Source organism: Lactuca serriola, chromosome 4 (assembly GCF_051521515.1).
Source record: "Lactuca serriola cultivar US96UC23 chromosome 4, Lser_US96UC23_V15, whole genome shotgun sequence".
Taxonomy (NCBI): domain Eukaryota; kingdom Viridiplantae; phylum Streptophyta; class Magnoliopsida; order Asterales; family Asteraceae; genus Lactuca; species Lactuca serriola.
The window spans coordinates 144,277,862-144,302,671 of record NC_136411.1 but is presented as its reverse complement, the minus strand read 5'-3'; the positions used below and the strand labels follow the sequence as shown (position 1 = coordinate 144,302,671).

At 34.6% G+C, this 24,810-nt stretch overlaps 1 non-coding gene across 1 annotated transcript; it reads left to right on the top strand.

Annotated features, from left to right (window-relative positions):
• The first annotated feature begins 14,946 nt into the window (after positions 1–14,946).
• TRNAD-GUC (transfer RNA aspartic acid (anticodon GUC)) lies at positions 14,947–15,018 on the top strand. Its single transcript has one exon. It is a non-coding gene; the product is annotated as a tRNA-Asp (tRNA).
• The last annotated feature ends 9,792 nt before the right edge of the window (positions 15,019–24,810 follow it).

The window sequence follows — 24,810 nt, the reverse complement described above, 5'->3', positions numbered from 1 at the left end:
GGGAGTAAACTCAAGTCCCAAGTCCCTAGTGTCATTTCACATCCCTAAACGCCACCCGGGTCCTTCCAAACACTCGTATCGGAGTGTTTTCGCGACTAGAAGCAATTGTCCCTATCCAACAATCAATCTAAGTCCTAATTAGATACAAATGTGTATCTTTACATTATAATTAGGAACCTCGTGTATTTACAAGCCCCATATCAACTCTTAGCATCCAAATCGTCATACTTCTCGTCCGGTGAGTTCATACCCCTACGCCTTTTTTCACTGTTTTTAACTGTTTTCAGGGAGGGAATACAAGCAAACCAAAACTGTTTTCAAATCATAACATTTATGTGTTTCAAATAATATCTGGCAATCTTATAAACTCTTTTACTCCTTACGTATTATGTTGAGCATAAGGGATGATTTATCAATTACAACTAAAGGGATTTTAGTTAAGAAAATAACCAAACATATCAAATTATTATGGGAATAATTTGGGGTTCTATGTTTCTCTTTATATCATGTACTGATATCTGTATTAAGTTATTAGATAAACTATGTCTGATTCAGTTTATCTCCGTATCATTCGAATGTTTTTGCCAGATAACTTCATTGTATGTATCTATTTTTCAACTGTATCATGTCTTAAAATCTTTGTATGTTGTTATCGTATGAGAATCCTGTGAATAGTTTAATACTAGCTTGTGAGATAGTCACTACCCTTTATGGATGATCAAGTAAATCCTCTCCGGAAGTGTAACCAGAGTCTCCTGGAGGGAGAGCGAAGAGTTTGTGAATAGATCTATTCGGGACTGACAATCCCACACCTTAACTGCTAGCTACAGTTAGGCAGGCACGCCTAGGGTGACAAATTCTGTATATCATTCGACGTCTGACTAACGTCAAGGAGGTCTCGTTGTCGTATCAGTATGGTTACCCGACTCACAATACGTATTAATATAAACTTATTCACAGCTAGGATTTCGTTTAGAATCTATATCTTGTTCGGGATGATAATCCCATGGTCTTGCAATCTATATCTCGTTCGGGATGGTAATCCCATGGTTTTATGTCTATATCTCGTTCGGGATTATAATCCCATGATCTCGTGTCTATATTTCGTTCGGGATGGCAATCCCATGGTTTTGAAACTAAATCTTACGGGATGATAATCCCATGATTTTATCAAGCTATCTTATATCTAGTTTCGGGATAGTGATCCCATGGTTTATCAATTTATCTTATATCTAGTTTTGGGATAGTGATCCCATGGTTTATCAAGTTATCTTATATCTAGTTTCGGGTTAGTAATCCCATGGTTTTTATCGAATTATCTTATAACTGGTTCGGGATGTAGTCCCAAGGTTTTCAAAATACTTTCTATTTACAGTTCGTCTAAATTATAGTTTTGTGAATTAAACTATACTATGTGTTATCTAATCAATCTTTACATAAGAAAATATGGGATTTTCTTGGATATCAAATCTTTTCAGAAAACTAAAGGAAATCGATACATTTTCACAAAACAAAACCGCTTATGAACTCACCAGCTTTATGCTGATTTTCAAACTGCTTGTATTCTCAGGTCCAAGTTAGACAGGTACCCGGCGATATCTTTTGGTGAAGATGGAGTGCTCCGAAGACTCGTCTCTTTTGTTCATATGATATATGTATAACTTTTGTACAATTTACTTTTGAACCAAATGTAAACTTTCATATATATGTAATGTAATGGTTGTTTACTGTGATTACTATGTACATTGGATTTGATACACAACATGGAGTCAACCCCGGGAACGTTTCCGCCTTTGGTTTTCGGGGTGTGACACTTACTTTCAAAACAGTTGGGTCTTGGTAGAAGACTTCTTTTATAGGGATCATAGGGATTTCTAAGGTCATTCAAACGCTTTCCATTTCTTACAAACATTTACATACTTATACGAACTTTCTTTCAAAACATTGTCAAGACTTTCATTGCAAGTTTTACAAATCAAAGACACCTTAATACTTATGAATTCACCAGCTTTTTGGCTGATACTCGCTTTCAAAATAACTTGTATTCTCAGGTCACAAATAGACAGGTACGACAACTAGGTTTTGTGAAGATGGAGCAATTCAGACTCGTCTTTTATTTTGATGATTCATTATGTTGTCTTATATTGTGAAATAACACACTTGTAATTAAAATTTGTACTATTAATGCAATGGATGATGTTGTTGCTTGTTTACTACTTTACATTTGTTGTGATACATTACATGACGTCCTCCGCCCCAGAACGTTTCCGCCGTTCTCGGTTATGGGGTGTGACACCATCCTACAAGTCAAGCACCTCTCAACATACCCAGCGATTTCTCGCTTCATTCTGGGCCACCAATAACTCAAACTCAAATCACGATACTTCTTGGTGGCCCCCGGATGAATAGAAAATTGAGACTTATGAGCCTCTTCCATAACTGTCTGCTAAACTCCTCCAGACATCGGAACCCAAACCCGACCGTATCGGGTCAACAACTCGCGACTATCCTGAACAAATCGTGCGCTCTCTCCCTTAGTTCTCTCCAACTTCCAGTTCTCCGGTCTCATACCCTCAACCGGAGCATCCCTAATCAAGCCCACAAGCGGGGAATCCACGGCTATCCTCATACACTTTGCTGGGGTAGAAGACCCAGCTGACTTGTGGCTCAAAGCATCCGCAACCGCATTCGCTTTACCACGATGGTAAAGGATCTCACAATCATAGTCCTTGACCACATCCAGCCACCTACACTGCCTTATGTTTTGGTTCGTCTGATCCATGATGTGTCTCAAACTCTTGTGATCCGTATATATAGAGCATCCCTAATCAAGCCCACAAGCGGGGAATCCACCGTTATCCTCATACACTTTGTTGGGGTAGAAGACCCAGCTGACTTGCAGCTCAAAGCATCCGCAACCACATTTACTTTACCAGGATGGTAAAGGATCTCACTAGCATGTTGTTCGGACATATCACCATACTCAACCATCACGGCCTTAATCGACCCAAACATCTCCGGCAGCTGCGCTCGAAAGGCCGCAGCGACCTCATCGTGCAGAATCTCCCGGATCCTGGCATGCAACTCCTCTGTCCCTATCTGAACCACGGGCTCATGTGCTACCGGCACCTCTGACCCTCTGTCTCCCAACCCTGACCCAAATCCGGATCCTGATCGTAATCCGGACCCAGCAGCAAAACGTCTCGTCACCACCATACTGAAAGATACACTCAAGACATCAAATAAACAACATAATGCCGGGAGACCAAAACCCACAAACCCTAGGGGTTGTGAAGTCCTTGCTACGCTTATGGGTCCTATGCTTTTAGTAGTACGGGCCCATACTACCTTCCACACCTACCCATATTTGTCTCAAGTATCACCACAACACCCTAATACTATCATCAACATAATATGCGCTCAACCCTCGCTCCTAGGGGAGCATTGCCTACCTCGCAACTGACCTCACTACTCCCACAATTCACACATCCATGAAACTTCCATCAACCCCTGCAGCGTTAGTGCATGCTAGTTGCACGTAACATTGGACCAATAGACTTTCGAATATTCAATCCTGTCCGAAGACTGAATCCAACATTCTCAGGCTATAAGATCTTGATTACGCACAACTATGATGCATACACTAACAAGTACAGTAATGATGTCAATTCCATAAACAAGAAACCCTAAGCTAGTAGGCATCATATGATCAGGCAAGTCTATCATGCAATTCCTGAAGATCCCTAGCCTAGTACTAGCATGCTGTTCGGACATATCACAATATCAAATAACTGTATGGTATTTTGGGGTTTACTTACAGGCTCTGGCAGATCGTACCCTCTGCATCCTCCATCCTTTATTTTGAAAAGCATTTTAAAAAAAAATTTACTTTCCGAAAATCTCCTTGATTTGAGACTGGATTCACACGAGTGTTACTCCAATTCACTCAACCCAAGGCTCTCATACCAACTTGTAACATCCATAAATTTTACGGCAAATTTAAACTTTTCCAATCATAATTAAAACCCAAATAGTGTTTGTTTACAATTTTTTTTCAAATCATTAATCATCAGAGTGTCCCAACAACATATCATAAGGATGAGGAGCGGTACGATCACACCTTCGCCTTGCGACGATGTCATGAAATACCTGAAACAATAACTGAAAACTGTAAGCTCAAGGGCTTAGTGAGCTACCCCCAAAATACCAATACCACACTGAAATACCAAAACGATAACAATCAATCAACCACATCTATACTGGGCCATCAGCCTGACTGGACCGCACTACAGGGTCTACAGTCTAACTGAATCTATAACGAGCTTTCGGCATGATGGGACCGCCCCATGGGCCTACAGTCTCCCCGGACCGCTCAAAGGGTATGTTGGCCTTCAACACAAAGCAGGACCGCCTCAACCCAAATCAACGAGCAACTAATCATGTGCACATAACTAACATATATTGGCATACATAAGCATCAAACATATCTATCTCATGATCATAAATCATAGCAATCTCTCATAGCTAAAGCATCGACCTAGCAGGCCACTAACATACTGATCCCTAAGGATCATAAACTCATAACATATTGTCTATCCTGATTCCGATATATCATATCATAACCATATATATCATAACAATAACAACTAAAAGGGTCGGCCTTGGTGCCTTAGACCCTTTTGATATAGTGAGGATAACTCACCTCGCAGATGTCGAATCGGTAGATAAATCCAAATCTCTCGGATCACTTGCCAAAGACTCCACCACCTATTACCATAGTTCGAATACCCATAAGTCATCAACCTCACAAGGTAGTTCATAAACCAACTACTCAACCCCTGTCAAAGTCAAAGTCCTCAGTCAAGGTCAACAGTCCATGTTGACCTTAACTCGCCGAGTACCCTTAGCTACTCGTCGAGTTCCTTGAAGTTCTTTCCCACTTGCCGAGTCACCGGGGTGACTCGTCGAGTTCCTATGATTTTCGATCGAAACCCGAAGGCCACCCGTCGAGTTTCCTTCTTGCAACACGAAGGATACACACGCATTCATAAATTGGAGAAAACTCACCCGACTCGCCGAGTTGTTCATGCAACTCGTCGAGTCTATGCCAATCTTCATTGGACTTGCCGAGTTGTTCATCCAACTCGTCGAGTTCATGGCCATCTTCATATGACTCACCGAGTCAACCTTGCGACTCACCGAGTTCCTTCAGTCCTTCATCCATACAGACTCATTTAAGCCAAGCAATGGCTCTAAATTACAGATCCAAGCTTTTAGGGCATGCTTTTCACGTAAAGTTGCAGACTTTACATGCATGCATGACTAAAATGGCTCTTAATGCCAAATTCAAGCTTCTAATGAGGTTTCATGCACAAGGAGGGACTCATCCACGACCAAAACAGAAACTTTATGATTCTAGGACTTGAGAAGGGTCCAGATTTGAAGTTACAACTTCAGATCTAGCCCATAGCTCACCAATTGACTCCAAAAATCCATAAAACCCTAAAACTCAACCACAAAGAGATCTAGAAGAAAAGGGGAGTAAATATTGCAACTTGATACCTCCAAAAGATGCTAGCTGAGGTAAGTTTTGTTTCCCACACCTTCCTTGCTTCAACTCCTTTGTTCTTCAAGCTTTTCCCTCCTAGCCAACCTTCTTTCCAAGGCTGAAAACACACCAAAAAGAGAGTGTGACACGAATTAGGGTTTCACTGAGCTCTCAAAGACTGTAAAGAGGCCAAAGGGTGCTTAGGCCTCCTTAAATAGGGTGCAAAACCCCAAGATTTAGGGTTTCCTCTGCCAGCTCCTACTCGTCGAGTCCCTCCTTGGTCTCAGCGAGTAGGTCACTAAACATGCGATCCCACCCCGCTGCTACTCGACGAGTAGGGCAACCAACTCGTCGAGTAGGACTTTAAACCAAAGAACCTTTTATTTAAATCCATACCTGAGAATCGGGGCGTTACATCAAGAGACTTGTTCTCTTTGATGTAAGTATTCAAAAGAAAATTAGTTTCGATCTTAAAAAGCATTTTTCGTCTCGAAACTATTTTCTCTCGGAATACATAGGATCACTTTACTTGTCTTTATCTCTGACCATCACTTGAGTTTTAAGTTGTACAGTTCATCTTAATTATTTGTTGATTAAAGTCCACATAGTCATAGTGATCAAATTTTCATCTCGGAATATACTTCATAATGGCATCCCGGAATTCCACTCCGGAAAGGTATTGCATTCCGCACTTCAGAAATTTCAAAATTCATTCCGGAAGTTTTCTCAAATCTTGTTCTGGAATGTTTTGCAAATCATAGTTCCAGAAACTTCTTCAAATCCCTTCCTGAAATTCTTCAAAATCATTATTTCAGAATTTTTGCTCCGGAATCATAAACTTTTTTATTTCAGACCATCTTTCAAACTGAAACTCTCATCCGTATTATTTCTCATTCCAGACCATTTTTCAAAAGACCATGTTCCGGAGTTCAACCCTTTATCCTCCGAATCTCACACTGTTTGAAACCGCTCATCCGGAATACCAAATTTTTATAAGGCGAAACGTTTTCTGCTACAACGGTTACTTTGTAAGGATCCTTATCCAATCTTCCTTGATTTTCATGCCACGACTGCACGTCTTCAAAAGCAACCATCCAATCGTAGTTTGGATTTTCTATTTCAAGCTTGAAACAACCCAACCTTTCCCTTCCCAAGTCAACTCAACCTCCAAAATCCGTTTCTCATTAATGCAACCCGGTTCAAATTTAGACCCTCATCATTACCATCCTTGACCCGACCCGTTTCCCTTACCTATATATACCCATCATAAACCCCCTTTTACCTCTTTACGCGCTCAAACCCTCTAAACCTTTAAACCCTCTCAGTGTTCATCGTGTTCTTCAAGCACTCATTTGTCTGCAACCATGACCTCCCAATCTTCTCCACAGAAAAATGCACCAACTGCCTCCACTCCCAAGAAATCGATCGCAAAGAAGAAGAAACCTTCCAAAGGATCATCGTCGTTTACATCGCGTGAACCCTTTCTCAGGGATACAACTCAGTTGTTTTCACTAAACCCTATGGATTACGATGAATCCATTAGAGTTATGATCGAGTTCATTGCAAACCATCCCATCTCCATCCCTCTCACTAAAGTCCCTGAACCACCTCTTCCACTTCATCATCTCCACATGGCTTTCACAAGGATCAAAGAAGAAGATGGTGTATTGGAAACCAAAATCATTGGCGACAGAATCGTACCCATCTACAAGTCGACATTCCTCAAAGCAATTGGAGTTAAAGAAAACCCCAGAGGTTTCAAAGTTCAAGAACCCACTCCAGAAGAGTTCCAATTGTTCTTGAATCACATTGGATACAACTAGGACTACAAGGCAAAAGACTTCAAGAAATCAACCATTTCCAGACTCTGGACCGTGCTGATGCATCTTATCATTCGAGGACTTTCCGGAAAGCACGGCGGTACGGATACTCTCAGCAAGGACATGTCCTATGTGGTATACAACATCTTTTCCATATGCATCAATGAGGTTGATCTTTCGGAAGTGCTATGGCAAGAATTCTACAAGTTTGCCATCAAGAGAAAGGACAATGAGATTTCAAGTTCTAGGTTTCTGGCTCTGACTATTCAACAACTCTTCAAAGAGCTTTTCGAACCACTTCCTATATCTGTGATTCATCCGTAGGTATGTGTTTCTTTCAAAGTTTTCAAGGCATATAGGATTCTGAACCAATCCTCTTTTGGTCCGGTTAGATGACTTTCGGACCATATGTTGGCCTTTATCCCTTCCGATTCTATTCATTTGAAACAACATCTAGAGACTTCGGTTGTGTTTGACCCAACACAACATTCCCCAGTCTTAGTTGAGCCCACTTCGAAAGAGGCTAATCCTTCTATATCTGAACCAAGGAAGACCAAGAAGTCCGCCAAGAGGAAAACTTCCCCTACTAAGTCAAAGCCTAAAAATAAATCCAAAGTCAGTTCCTCCTCTCAACAGGAAGGAACACATGACATTCAGGCTGATTCTGGCCATCCGAACACCCCTCCTGCCCACTCATCCAATGGAACCCTCGATGATTGAAAATCACAAGCACACACTCACGGGGAGTCTCCACATAATCCTTCCTCACCTTCTCCAAAAGGTGTTGTCGGTGTTGAACATAGTTCCTTGCACCCCCTGGAACACACCCATGATTCATTTTTGATATTCCTATTGTTTCTTCTTCACGCACACACTTTGGAACCCCTGTTCCGGACCCTAAGCATTCCGAAGCTAGAGTAGTCCCTCCAACTTCAGATGCCACAACTGGTCTGATACCCGAACGATGTATACGATGACCAGGAGCTAACGATCCCAAATAGGAAGATTATGTGAACAGGGCTGTATCCAGGCGTTCAGATCTTACAAGAGCTCAGGTGGAAGCTACACTTATTTCAATGCGTAACAGATCCATTCAAACCAATCTTCCATACATTCCTCCCACTGATGCTGATGCCGAAAATGAGCTTGCTTTAGAACAACCACCAATCAATCCTCACAACAACTTCATCCAAACCAATCCGAATGAAGAACTCTATGAAGAAATAATGCTAACTGATGAAGGGAAAACAGTTTCGGATCCCAACTTCATGTCTTCTGTCCGATTTCAATCTAAGCCATCATCCTCCAAAATCGCTTTTGACTTTGGATCATCCTCCTCAACCACTCCTAATAATGAATCAAACTCCAACATCTGGCTACATGAAGATGATGCCACCACTCAACCTGGTCCATCTACAAATCCCTCATCGCATCAAGAAAAGCCACAAAACTCCAATTCAGACTCCGAATCCTCAGTTGGTGATTATATAGATCCATTATCTTTCCTTGAAATTCAAACCAACGTGTCCGATACCATGAAGAAAGTCTCTTCAATAGAAACCTCCGTAATAGAGATCAACACCAAATTAGATCAAAAGGTTTCTGGATTAGATTCCAAGCTCGATGCTATCATTCAATCATTTTCCAATCACTTCGAACCTTCAATTGCGGAAAGAGAAGCTCAGTTAGATGAGCTCATCTCTCTTCAGATCAAGCACTCCATATAAGAGGTTGAAGGTAAGTATGATGCTTCGTTTGAGCATTATCTCAACACGATCACCTCAATGCTAAAGGTACATGATGACTTGGTGTCTGCTACCAACGATCTTATTAAGCAGACCCATGTTCGTCATGAGAAACAAATTTAGCGATTGGAGAAGGAAATCAAGCAAAAGGACGAGATGAATCTGATTATTAAACAAGTCCTCATCAAGCTTCTTCGATCAACTTAGAACACTGTTGATGTTCCGAATCGAAAGTTTGATGAGATGTTAGCCTTCCTTGTACACTTGTTCGATCATCTTGCTGCTCAAGCTCCCACTTCTGAAGCATATGATGCGCTTACCCGTCAACTCAACACCGATCTTCAAAAGGTGTTTGAGAATTTTGATAGGTTACAAGATTCTTTATTGCTTGCATCGGTTCCTCGGTTCACCGAAGCAAGAGGGGGAGAGGGTCCTAGTCAAGAAGGTCCCAGCCAACCATGGAAGTCTGCCTCGGTTTTTCAACTCCAATATGAAGATCTTAGTTCTGATGATGAAGTCCATGTTGTTTCCGAACTTCTAGGAAACAACTCTGATAATGATGAAGACAGTAATGAAGAGAAGTATGTTACAAATGGAGTTCTTGGTCTCAAGGCTCTGAAGAAGCTTTTTCCGAAAGTTATGACAGATAAAGAAAAAAGAATTTGGTCTGCTGTCTCCTGGCCATCTTCTCTACCCGATGCTCTTCGGATGGGAATTCAAATGGCAAAGGCGAAGTCCCTACTTACAGCTCAAGCCTTCCGAGCCACTCCTTCAATGCTTCCTCCTACTTCGTCCCCAAAGATTTCTGCTAAAGACTAGGGTTCTCCACTCTGGATCCCTAATGACATTCCAGAAGAATCTCTTCCGAATCCTATTTCGGTATTTGCTGTTGATGAAAACATGAAGCTCATCATGTCTGCACTGAAGAATGACAAAGGCAAAAAGCCTATGATAGCCGAACAACAAGCCTTCCACTCCGGACCTCCTCCAAAGCAAAAATATGGATGGTCTCAGGAGGAAATCAACCAGGCACTAGAGGACAACATCCGGATCCAAGTTCTCAAGGACAATCCTAATCCAATGCGTGGAATATCTCCTCTATGCCGAGAAGGCATTCTCCGTAATCATGAAATCATTATGATCATGTATAACAATGTTCCTTCAAATGAATCTGAACAGCTCGATCTTCCTCTCTTCCCTTACAACAAATACTACATCAAGTTTGCTCATTTTCACCCCTCTGACGATCTGGAAGTGACTCTCCGGACAGAGCGAGAAAGGCTTCAAACATTCTATTCCAAGAATGCACAACCTCTTAAGGAAGTGTGCACGGGGAAGAGAATTACCAAAGTTGAGGGATTTGGAAGAAAAATTCTAGTGAAGTTCGAACTCAATTGCCCATTGTTTCGATTTCACATCCTCCGGAACAAACCAACACCCCGGAACATCACTGTTGTTGATTTCCCCTCGATGAATCCTAATGACATTCTCACATTGGCTGCTTACTTCTGAGGAATTCAAAACGATGATATCAGTATGGGTGCTTACCATGCTGCTCTGAGCTTCCTCAAGGATTATGTCGCGGAGTTTTTCAGATGCGACTATGAGCTAGCACACCTATACGAAACTGAGGACTTCGTTGCGAAAATCGATTTTGTTCTTACCGAAGCTGAACTACTTGCAAATGGCCCAATTGATGACCCGGTTCTAGGTTTTGTCTACACAACCAAAAAGGCTAACAAGAAGGACTTTTCCCTAGTCCTTGACAAACACCCAGTTCCTACCAAATCTCTCAAGAAGTTCATTTCTTGAGAATCCAAGTCTGAAGCTCCGGAATAGATCAAAGCGAAGTTTGAAAGTCAACTATCCTGGTACATCGAAGTCAGAGAATGGTTATTCTGTGCTTACACTTTCATCAAGGATGAAGCTATATAAACTGAATGGACTGCTAAGTTCACTTAAGGTAGATTGTTGGAACCTGAAAGTGAACCTATAGCAATCCTCAGTCCAAGTGATAATTCTGAAGCCAACATAAGTTTCGAAGTGAAGAGTAGTCCGGAATCTGTCCCCACAAAAATCAAACATTCGCCATCGGTAAAGGACCATCGGCGGTACTTCACTGGCAGTGAAATCACCTTCACGACGTGGTGTTCACCGGCGGTGAAAGGGGCCACGTCGGACACCGCCGGTGTCCCCTTTATGATACCGTTTAGCCTAATTCGTCCCTTTTTCCTGAGGTACACGAACTTAGAAGTGGGATAATCCAAGAATAAACCAATTCAAATTACATGTCTAATTCGAATTGAAAACACATAATACCTTGTTTGATGTGATCTTGAGATATAGATAAATTATGATGTAATTTCGAGTATATGAATGTTCAACCCCTTTTTTGGAACATTCACATCTGATTTATACTTGAGGGAAAAGTGGTTAAAATCGGTTAACCAAAATTGACGCCAAAACATGGTAATTATTGGACACAACCGATACCTACATTATCATGACGTCGTCAGTGGGTTTTTGGTGGAAAAAAGTGTGGTTGGAGTCTCACTTGATACAAAATCCGTTTAGGAAAAGGCACCACTAGGGGCTCTGCCCCTTGGATCTTGCTAGGGGCGCTACCCCTAGACTCCGCCAATGGGCTGCAACCTCTTGGAACCCTGCACACAGGGACGCTGCCCCCGGACCCCCGTATTCCCGAGTTCATATTTATCACTCCAAGTGTGTATCCCGCACCTCCTAACTCGGTTAGTAAATAGAGTTTGACCTGTCTCATTATTAATAAGAATTACATCAAAATATATTAATAACACTAAAATCACCGATATATAAATCATTACGTTCTAATAATAAATAATTCCTTAATGATGCTAATCCAATTCCACATAGTTTTCGTTGAGTTTTATGTGTATCATGGAAGGTTTGCTTCTTTTGTGTATATTCTTTTCAAATGTTAAACCCTTCTAAAACCTAAGAGACTAGCATAGGTATTAGATAACCTTTTCTCAAGGCTTTTTCATTTAATTTCATACATGAACTTAATAATAAAGGACTTAGCTAAAAATAAACTTTATTTTATCATTTAGATTTTAGACATCATATATATAGTTTTAAAGATATTTTTATTCGTTGAAATTGTATTGTTTTCTGAAAAAGATCATTATAAGTAGTTACTTATAGGTTGACTTTTAATAAATATATTTACAAGGGTCTAAAGATGTCTTAATAGCAACACTCATAATAAAAGATTTCTACTAATAAAACTTTAATCTCCAAAGCTAAAGTAATTTAGGCTTCTAATAATACGATTTTAATCTTTAAAACTAAAGTAATTTTGTAACACTTCAATTTTCGAGAGACAACAAGCAACGAAAAAACAGTTCAAATATCTGTCTTCAATCATTTTAATCGCTACAATTTTTCAATTTTCAAACTAATATAACTAAGTTTAAATTAATGTTGGTTAGAATTTAGCTTTTTATAACTAAAATCCATATAACTCTTTAATCTTCAGCTTATTAGACGTCTCTCTTTTTTGTAGTGATTCAAGATCGAAACAAAAATATATCAATTTTTTAGTTTCATAGAAAAATTATTATTTTTTAATAAATTGGTTATATTTTTTAACATATACTTATAGATATCTTAATTACATAATTTTATTTCTGTGTAATCTTATCTGTTTCTTATACAAAAGATGTCATAAATAAGATTTATGTTATAAAAATGAGATAAGGGGAGTTACCCACCACAACCACCACCTTGACACCACCATCATTATAAATTGTAATTTTATAAACTTTCATTCACAAACAGAGACACACACAATCCCCATTTCTCTAGGCTTTTTTTTAAAACACATTGCCCCACACCCACTCACTACTCAAATATTTTAGGAAACCTCTTTACAAAAGCTTGTATTTTAACTTATTTTATTTGTTTTTTATTTTAACACTTGTATTTTCACTGCCACACACAATAAAATGCCATTTTTTCTCAACCATCAACAGCAACAAGTGCAGTGCAGACTCAAGACATGAATATCTTTAGCCTGCTTATTATATTTGGTTTTGCTAAAGTAGATGTGAATTCCTTCACTTTCAACTGTTTTTATAAAGTCTGATTACTTATATATACAATAACTTTATAAAGTTTATCAATTTATTCCATCATGTTTTAGTTTTTACCGGTTTATGCAACCAATTGTGTAAAATAGTGCATAACCTAGTAACAAATGAAACATAAATTACCAAAAAAATGAATTTTGTTACATAAATTGATAAACTTATATAAACATCGTTGTATAAATAAAACCAAATGCCATAAACGTTACACTAATTTTGAATTTTTCGCTTAAGCCACCGGATAATTTTTTCTTTGTGTTGTTAGTAACACACCCCTTGGACACCCTATTGACTATTTTTTAAAAAGTCAATCTATAATTAACTATTTATAATCAGCATTTTCGGAAAACAATATAATTTAAACCAATAAAAACATTTCAAAATTAAATTAAGGTTCTATATGGTAAAATGAGATGTTTTTTATCCAATTTTTTTTCCTACTTAACCATTGAGGTTTTTTTTTGAATTTATAAAATGCCACACATAAAACATCGAATCTATAAAAACAACTAGTTGAAATTTTCAGTTTAACCACCCGAATTCATTTATGATTTAACCACCAAGACTTTAATATCTAGAAAGAGAAAAAAAACAACTTTAACTAGAAAAGTATTATTCCAATGGGTTTCTTCTTGCAATTCATTGCCTGAAATCCTTTACATTTAGAGTGGTTTTAAAGAAAAAAAAAAAAAAAAACTCTCATTGGTTAAATCAGAAAAAACATTCAAAGGTTAAACCAACTATATATAGTGGTTTGTTATGAAATTTGGCCTAACATTTTTCTAAATAACAACCAATACCATTATAAACTAATTAATAAACCTATTCTTCCAAGAAAAATTACAAAAAAAAACCCACCATGGTTGATGCTAATAAAGACGGTCAACACTGAACAGGCAAAGGACTATCAGCAAAAGGCATGCAATGCAATGCATACCCTGAACAAGAACGTATGATAGGTGAAAACTTTAACTTAAATGGAAAGGAATATATGAAAGCTGCTATGGCCCATGCAATTGCAATTTCTTAATTTGTCATCAACAGCCTGTCTGCTACTGCAGTGTGTTTGGAACTATCAATGGGATATGGAGAAGACTGATCTATTTTCTATGCATATATTATTATATTTGCTTGCTTCCAATGATGTCAGATACGATATTCTGCAAAGTTTGGATCGTAGTAAGCATAAACCAAGGGGAATATGATGGGTTTTTACTTTTTACCCTATCTTTATCTTCAAAATAAACATCAAATCAACAACATATATAAAGTATACATTTACTATATTACTAATTGTACGTATATCTATGAAGACGTTATAAGTCTTACAAATGATCATGAAGGTTTGTAGATCAGTATTTGAAGCTTATATCACTGAGTTACTTGAAACAACACTTGTGACATGGCTAAGAACTCGAAATTCGTAGATTAAGAAGTGAAACCTGTGAAAGAATCACATTACAGTTTTGAACTTAACTCAGATCTGATACATCTATCGATTCCCATTCTCTAAACACTTGAATTATATATGCATACTAATAGATACCAACACGAATGCTAAAAATACGATATAAACATGAAAAAAAATGTCGAATCAAATACAACGAAACTGAATAATCGTATCTTACTAAAGGATACCAAACGAAATGCTGCACATCTTAATTCTGTTCAGTTAAATTCTTTAGTAAGTTATTTCATACAAAAATGTCGTTGTAGTATAGTGGTAAGTATTCCCGCCTGTCACGCGGGTGACCCGGGTTCGATCCCCGGCAACGGCGATTTCTTTTGTTTTATTTTGGGAAAACCTGATTCACATGAGGTTGTTTGTATGCTGTTGAATTTTTTTAACTTAAATTATATACAAAACTTTATTATCATTTTCTAAGGAGAAATTAAATATTCTCGTGGTTGAATTCGATCTTACAACTTTTTTGATGTTTGCAAATAATAATTAACTTATCAAAAGTTTAATGAGTAGTAATGTTGTTGAATTTAAGAAAATTAAATATAAAACTTTATTTCCATTTTCTAAATGTTTGTTATTATAATAGTCGCATGGTTGAATTCGATCTAACAATTTATTTTTTATATTTGCAAATAAAAATTAACTTATCAAAAGTTAAATTTTGTTTCATTTATTCCCAAAAGTTATAATAACTTTTGATAACCTTTTTAGGTAAATTATATGTAAAACAATTGATTTTATCAAAGTCTGTATTTGATAAAATATAGTTCTAAAATTAAAGATTAAATGCATATGTTACGGTTTACGGATTTATTGTAAATAAGATACCCCATTACTGATAAGGGACTCCACTCAAGGGGCAAATATCAATTTCTACTATAATTTTTTTCTCATAGTCCATTGGATTTTATCAAGCAATAGGCCCAAGATTAACAAGAAGCAAGTTTCCTATCAAAAATTACAAGAAATCAGTTGAAGGTTTCTTAACTAGTCAACCCATGAACCTTCAGAAACCAACAAAGAATAAGAGGCAGCTATACTATGATCTTAAAAATATACAGATCTGCACCAACGGATAGAATTAATCAATGAACATGGTTTGAAAATATATGATATTATAATGGGATAACACATACCATATAATCACACAAATTTTAGCAAAAATGTATTTTGGACAATTAACTACATTTATAAAAGAAAAATTTCGAATTTTTAGAGATAATTAATTCTCCTAATTTTAAAAATATGATTTTTTTTAATTAATCCAATTTTAATTCTAACGTAATTTGTAAAATTACCAATTTTATTCTGTCAGAATATTTTTTTGTTAGAATGATGTTTTTTCAGAATTTTATTCTGTTAGAATATTACTGAAGAATAACAAAATTCTTCAAGCTGAGGTTGAAAGATATAACATTCTAATGTATTTGTATACATCCAAACTTAAATACAAATTCATACATATTCTTACAGACTAAAAGTCTTATACATTTTAATATAATTATACACATTCTAAAAGAATATCAACAAAAATGAATAAAATTCCTAAAAAATAACAACATTATTAAATTGTGAGTATGATCAAACTTTATTCATTCTTCAAGTTATTTATATTAGGTCTTCAACGCATTCTTCCAGCCATTCCTATCACAAATAAAACAAAAACTAATAATGGTTAAAAACATGTTGTTTGCAATTAACTTTCACTTTATATATTCTGGTAGAATACATAGAATATGACAGAATACATATAATAAATTCTGGCAGAATACATAGACAAATTGATTACCTTTTTAAAACTATCGTATATACTGTTAATATAATTTTAGATTCCAAATATATAATAACGAGGGACAAATGAAATTGGAATTCAAAATCACAAATTGAACCAAAATAAAACACAGACAAATTAATTATCTTTTTAAACAATTACATAAAACATGTGTTGCTAGTAATTCTGACAGAATGCATACCACAAGCTTAAATTCATTAGATTCTCTTTCAGACATTTCAACAAACACTTGTTAGACATTATCATCAAACAAGCCAAATTTAGAACATTGAAAAAATGCAACAGTACAAGCATTTAAACAAAAACATTCTCCTTTTGACATTATATCAAACACTTGGATGACATGTTTTATTACCAACATTGAAAAAATGCAACAATACAAGCAACATTCAAAAGCATTGATAACAAAAAAAAATTGATTCTTGATTCTCGTTCACTTCGAAAATCACAACTAATAGATAGAAAAATTGAGTGCAATTGATGCTAAAAAGATAAAATACTTCTTGACTCTTATTTGGATTCCAAAATGGATGAGTAGATAAAATAATAGAGCTTAATATGTGATTGTTACTAACCTTTATCACGAACAACCCTTGGCTGATTTCAGCAACATCAAAAGAAATCGATGTATTTTAAAGACTTGATATCTCTTCTCTCTCGCCATGTCTACCAGCTCGTGATTCCTATCGATTTCAACAAAAGAAATCAAAAATTTCATACCATGGATTGACTATAGACTGGTGCAGGTGTTTACCAGGATCGAGAAAGGAAGAACACAAAACCTTAGGATGAAGGATTTATGGCTTGGGTGGAAGTCGACATTTTTATGGTGATGATGATGAAACGAACAATGGTTTTTTAAGGATTTATAAACTAATTATCTTGATTAAATGCTATTAAAGGAAATTGACCCGTTATTCTAGGGATTATAATTTTGGAATATAATTAATTGTACATATATAATGACTAAACTACCCTTTATTATTTAATTAATGATTTCTCTTTTTTCTAAATTCTGATTGGTCAATTTATGCACACAATATTTGTTAGAAACATTTGAACCTAGCTATATATATATATATATATATATATATATATATATATATATATATATATATATATATATATATATATATATATATATGTATGTATGTATGTATGTATGTATATGACGTTGAGCCTCTACTTCTTGGTCACAAAATGTTCATGAAATCAAATTCAACCCGGTACCATTGTTATTCAAAGTTAATCGGGCGTCTATCAAGTTCGAGTCTCCAATGGAAAATCTTGTTTTTTAATCCGATCAAACTTTTCCATTTAGTTTCGACATTATCCAAAGATAAAAAAACATCTAGTTTTAATCGAATGGGTATGCAAATATACTTGAGTTGGAAAGAACCCAACTCCACATGTCTAACCTCGGTCCAAGTATTCTAAATCTATTATAATAAATGAAAGTTTTTTTGCCACTTGTCACACACTCATTCAATTTGTCAAATGTTATTTTATGGTTATTTTGAATTAATTTTTATTTCATGTCATTTTATAGTTTTTCTATTTTATTAATTTCACATAGTATTTAGATGCAATAATAAATGCATATTAATTTCCTTAATAAACTTTCCTTTTAATTTAAAAATTACTAATAAATGTTTCATTAATTTCCTTTATTTATTTATCTAAATTGTTTGTTTAAATTTCTAGAAAAAAAAAACACTTTAATTTTTATAATTCAATATTTTTCTCATTTTTCTTATAAATTCAAACTTCTCAAATATTTAGAATTTTATATTTAGTTTTTTTCTTTTAAATAAACACGTGTAATACATGAGTCTCATACCTGATAAATATTGTGTAAATGTAGGATTGATTGTCGGTCAATCAAAATTTCAAAAAAAAAATAATTAAATTAATAAATAACGATAAATTAGGAATACTACAAATATATTAATTAATTTCCGATATTAACTTGTGATAACCCTTTATTTCAGGGATCAATTTCTTATTAATCCTATAAAAAACCGCCTCCAAAACCAACACCTGGTGAACTAAAATCTGAAAATAGATGTTCATGTTGATACGAATATGCCGATAATTCTAAATCCTATTCCTGACCACAAGTAAGTAATTTCTATCTTCATAAATTGAATTGTGTGGATCCTTTAAGCCGTCGACTAATCCTATTAGCGATTTTAATTTTCACCCTTCCATCGATTATAATTTCCCCTTATGCCTCCATCACTTTAAATATGCATCGATAATGTGTTTGCTGTTTTGCAAATCAAAAAGTCCATGTTAGGTAAAGCCAATGGCTATTTTAAATATGCATCGATAATGTGTTTGCCGTTTTACCCATCATGTTTTAATGGTTTTCTTTATTTTATTTGAAAAATAAGATATAGATATTTGCAAAGTTAAAGACTACAACGGTGGAAGGACATTCAAATCAACTTATAGTTTATTCTATTTTTTAATTGAGATATGCATATTTAGGTGTTTTTAAGTTTTGATTTAGGTTTTGCTTTTAAAGAATAACTTAAATATTTTTTGAAGTTTGAATGAATCGGTGGATGTAAATTCCAATAACATTTGTATATAGTCAAATTAATATGTAGTCAAATAACATTCTTGTTTCCACCTTGTTAATGCTCTGTTAACCATCGTTATTATTTGAAATGTTGAATTTAGTATATGATATGTAGTTAGATGCTAATTCATCCAAATTGGGTTTGTAATGATCATTTGACTCTTTGCCTTTAATTTTTTTTTTTTTTCTTATGAAGTAGATAATGGTTATATTTTCTAATGGTCATTTGCAACTTGTAGGTGTGCTGCATTTATAAATAATAATAATGAGAGTAATTCTATCAGAATTGAATTTTGAATTTTAATTATGTCGGAATAGAATCTCAAATTCCAATTCTGTCGGAATGGAATCTCGAATTCCGATTTTGTCATAATGGAATCTCAATATTTCATTTATGATTTGTGCATTTTCTACGATTCTTGGTTATAAGTTTTGGTGCAATTCACAAGTCTGGATATTTGTACAAAGGAATTTAGTTTTTTTTTTTTTTTTTTTTTTTTTTTTTTTTTTTTTTCATTTGGAAATGAATTATTCTTTCAGAATGGCTTGAAAAATGAAAAAATGATTGATCATACAAGAGAAAGACTTGGAATTGAGTTCAATAAAAAGTTATATTGAAAAATATTAAGTGTAAATAAGTCGATTATTTGGACCATTGAAGAAAGTAAGTGTATTTGTTCAATAATTGTATATTTGAGACTATTATTCTTAAGAATTTTATTCATTTTGATGACATTCTGTTAGAATATGTACAATTAAATTAAAACTTATCAGTCTGTAAGAATATTAATAAATTTGTATTGAAGTTCGGATGTATATAAATATATTAAAATTTTGTTATTATTCAATTTCAGGTTCAAGGATTTTATTATTTTTTATTAATATTCTAATGGAATAACATTCTAACAAAACAATATCATAAAACATCATCCTAACAGAATAACATTCTAATAGAATTAAAATTGAATTAACTAAAAAATTATTCAAAATTAAGATAATAAAAAATCTCTTACAATCCAAAAATTTCCTTTTTAAATTTGTGTTTCCTAATTTGAAAGTAATGGAAATGAACTAAAATGATTGGTCCACACTCATTCCTACATCCACACAATAATTAGTTAGAATATATATATATATATATATATATATATATATATATATATATATATATATATATATATATATATATATATATATATATATATATATATATATATGCTAAAGTTCAACAAGGAACCATTTTAAACCATAGACCCAAGGAACCATTATTTTTTCAAGTTTTAGATCTTATTATTTGTCGAAAAAATTATAAAAATATAGAAATTCATAACTTTGTATCTTCTTTCCATTGATATCAAATTTGATATATTTTTTTTTTTACTTTTTTTATCTGTTCATATTCTCATTGTGAATCTGCACTGTAAATCATTAATTTTGTGTAAATTCAGTATATTAATCTGCAAATATTCACAGTGTGAATCTGCACAGATTTCACAGGGTGAATATTTACAGATTCACAATGTGAATCTGAACAAATTCATAGTGTGAATCTGAACAATTTTTTTATCAAATATTATATTAATAGATGGAGGATAAAAATTATGAATATCTATATATATATATATATATATATATATATATATATATATATATATATATATATATATATATATATATATATATATAGTAGGAGTTCAATAAAAAATACATAATTAGGGTGAATTGATGACTACCAATCATAAAATGATAAATGTCCATTTCTTACAAATGTCCTTTTTTATATGTAATCTAAAAGTTATTGAAATTATAAAAATCCATATGATTTGGTTAAAATTGTGCATTTAACCCTTAAATTTATTAAATAAACTACCCCATATGCCATATGCCTACCCCACCAAGACCTAATACCCTACATTTTTCCTTCTCCTTTGTATTCTTGTTTACGTCTATGTAACTGTCTTCCTTTAATCATCACCCTCAGAAATCCTTATCCATGAACATCATTGTTTACACACTCTCTCTCCTAAATTTTTTTTATCTCTAATCTAAAATATCACATCTATTAAACTAATTTTGTGTCCAAAACTTAACATCTACATCCAATGGATGTATTTTTTTGATTTTTCTTTAAAAATTATTCATATCAGCTTGTTTGTGTTCTTGCGTCAAAGTGATTCATGTTTTATTTGTTTTGTATTAAGCGAACATTTTTAACTTTGAATAAAAAATATGTTTCTATTTCTACTCATCAACATTTTTTCGTTTATGATTCTTGTCTTCTCGTTTTTGATCGAGTTTATTAAGTGTTGATCGATAAAATTTTGAATTTAATTTTTCTTCAAACTCGTGAAATTCTTTAAAATTCATTCGATTATCTTGTATTCTTTTGCTTGTTTGGGATTGAATTTGTCATCAATTTTGTATTTGAATTGATTTGGTGAGAAATTGAAGAAAATGATTATTCAATGATTTCGAGTGATGAGCATTTGAAGAATTTGATGAAGAACAGATTAATATGTAGATAAATTTAAATGAAATTGGTGTTAGATTTGAAAAAGAGATTTTTAAATGATGAATTGGTGCTTACCGAATAAAGTTTAAGAATTTGGTATCAAAGCTTTGAAATCTTATTACCTGGATTGATTTGTGTGAGATGGGAATCGAACATAAAAGGAAAATAATCGAAGTAAGAACTTGATTTCCATTAGTATCGAAATATGTTGACAATGGACGGTCAAACAAGCACTTCATTGTAATTCAAAGATAAGGAGTGAAATTTGGTGTTCTATGATTACGTTGTGATCTTTATAATTAACAAGAAATTAAGATGGTAAACTTATTTCCATGGTTAAGATTTACAAATTGAATTTCAATATTGATGGGTATCGAAACGGAAAGAAAGATATGGTGAACATGAGTATAAGTGGGTTGAGTAATCAGATGTTGATGTGTTTGAATGCAGAAAATAAATTGATTGTAGAAATCGGAACATAATACTGTGCTTCAAATTCAGATTTGGTATTCCTAATTAATTTTGATAATACATCTAGTTATTGCAAAATAAATGTTGTGACATCCTCTATTTCCAGAGCCGAAAAAAACTTTTTCTTTACGCTTGAAAAACTATAACATCTTTGTTTGCAGAAAATACTAGTATATTAAAAAAAATTAGTACAAATGTTTGTTTCAAAGTAATAAAATCTAAGGATGTCATAATCAACACACAACATAGTTACACCTTAAAGACCTAATTGTCATGAACATTATTTTAAGTCTTCTCTTAATCACTCATCATCTTATTCAAGTCTCAAGTAGTTTTAACACCGCTACCTATAATGCATATAAATTGAGTGAGTCAGGTTAGGAAACCTGACGCATAGGGTTTTCAATCCCATAATGTTATTAGGATGATAATCCATAATCTGTAAATTTGTAAAACCAACTATTATCCAATAACACATCATAAGCATCTATAAGACACTTTACCCTTAGTTACCCATCATGTCGATCCTTACATATTGCTCCTATAATAGTGATCTTATAAGATCTACCTTGATGGATAACTATAAGAAACAAGTAGACTATACTGCTTCGGGAAGTCCTTGGTAGCCGACGTTAGTCAATAAAAGGCAACCATGTTGGGGGATATAGTACACAGATGAATAGAAGATCCTTTTTCACTGGATCAATATGATTGATTAACACCACAAGACTGGGATGATTCAGGGGTGGCCATCTATAACCCTCTAGATGACTCAGACATACCTTGGTAGTGGTCTGATACAGACGCACCCTATCTGGTTGTCAACATAAAAAGAAGGGATATATTAAATATAGTACTCTTGTATGCACATGTACCCCACCAAATCACCAATGTCATCGTATAAAGTTATACCCTCTGTTCCAATCTCTCTCGCACACCCTTAATATGATGCTACCTAATATTCAAACTTAATGAAATAAGCATCCCCTTTAGGTCTTAGCGTATAAGTGGACAATATTACAATGCCCATAATTGTGAATGCTAAATTGAGTGTGCAGACAAGGTTTGGAAACTCAAACCTTGAATTAATTGAAGATCAATGTCTGCTGCTAATAAGGATCCAATCAATTCTGGTAAAACAATCTTGTCTCGGAATTACGTGACTCAACAAAGCGCTTAAGAGTATAAAAAAATGAAGTATGAACAATGTAAAGCAATACAAGAACAATAAGAATGTAAGAGAGAATGATTGACTGAATAATTCTTTATTGATGTGAGAAGGGTGTATGTTGCACACTTTAATACAAATGTGATTGCTCCTAAAATAGCCAAGGAGTAACTAAAAGACAAACTAAAAAGGTATGCATGGACTAACAAACATATGAAGATCAACAGGCTGACACGACCGCTTATGTTGATCTTGTCTCATGTAATATAATATCAAACAATAAGAACAAAACAAAATAATACTTGGAACAATAAATGGTCATTACATACCTAGAAATATTCTATCACATGGATGCATATCGAATGGGTCTTCTTCATCGGAATAATATGTACTTCGGAACTCATCATCTCAGACTCTTCTCCACTTCAGATTGCACAAGATCACTTTCATGTTCTATTAATCTCCCCCTAAGTGACCTTTGAAATCAACCAATCTATCACTTCACTTCGTCAAACACAAACAGGTAAGCACTCTTGAGCCAGCTTATGACTTCGATGTACCATTGGAGATGCTAAATGAATTTCCTCTTGATGTGCTCAGAGGAATCACTTTTGGTAGCATTTGAAATGAACTTTTGAAGAATCTTGGTGGGAATGAGGTGTTTGTCCTTAACTTTGGAAACTTCTTTTTGATTTGGCTTCTTCTTGAGATAGACATAACCAAGGTCAGGTTCTTCAATTGGACATTTAGCTAAGATCTGGGCTTCAGGTAGTTCGGTAGTGATCTTGGCCAAAAAGTTTTCAGTTTTGAAGAGATGATCGAACTCCACATTGGATCGACAAAATTCAACGATATAGTCCTTTAGAAAGCAGATAGTAGAGTTGTAAGCTTTGATGCTCGATTCATTTGTTTGACAATCTCGGAGGTGAGCAGATATGATAAGAATGTCATTTAGATTTATTGAAGGGAAGTCTGGGTTAGTAATGGTGATGGTGGATTCTTTGTTTCGAGATATGTAGTACCTATATAGAAGACAGTCAAGATCGAACTTGCTTTGGACCTTTCTACCATGATCGAATATATTGGTAATTCACTTCCGAGACCACACTTCCTTTTGAGGACGTGCACTGGTAGAGTAAAAGGTTCTCAATCTCTCACGTTCAGTTCAGATGATGATTTATGGATCATCAGATGGATGCAGGGGTGTGAACTTGATATAATAATGTTCATGTGGAGAGATTTGTAGGTTTAGTTGATCAACGTCTTGAGTTGGAAGATTGAAATACATGAAGGGAACAAATCTATACAATGAAGAATCCCTTCTTGGAAGAGAGGAAAATGCCCAACATCGGATTTGGATTGTCCTTCAAAGCTTGAATCTGAATGCTTTCTTCCAATGCTTGTTGTATATTACGTCCAAAAAATTATAAGGTAAAAAAATTCAATTTTAGCTCAACCATAAACACTATTTAATCATTTCAATCATTCAAAAGTATATCATGTTAAAATAGTTATTAGAGTACAAAATCCCAAAATCACATAATGCGGAAAACATGGGCATATATGGTGCAATCA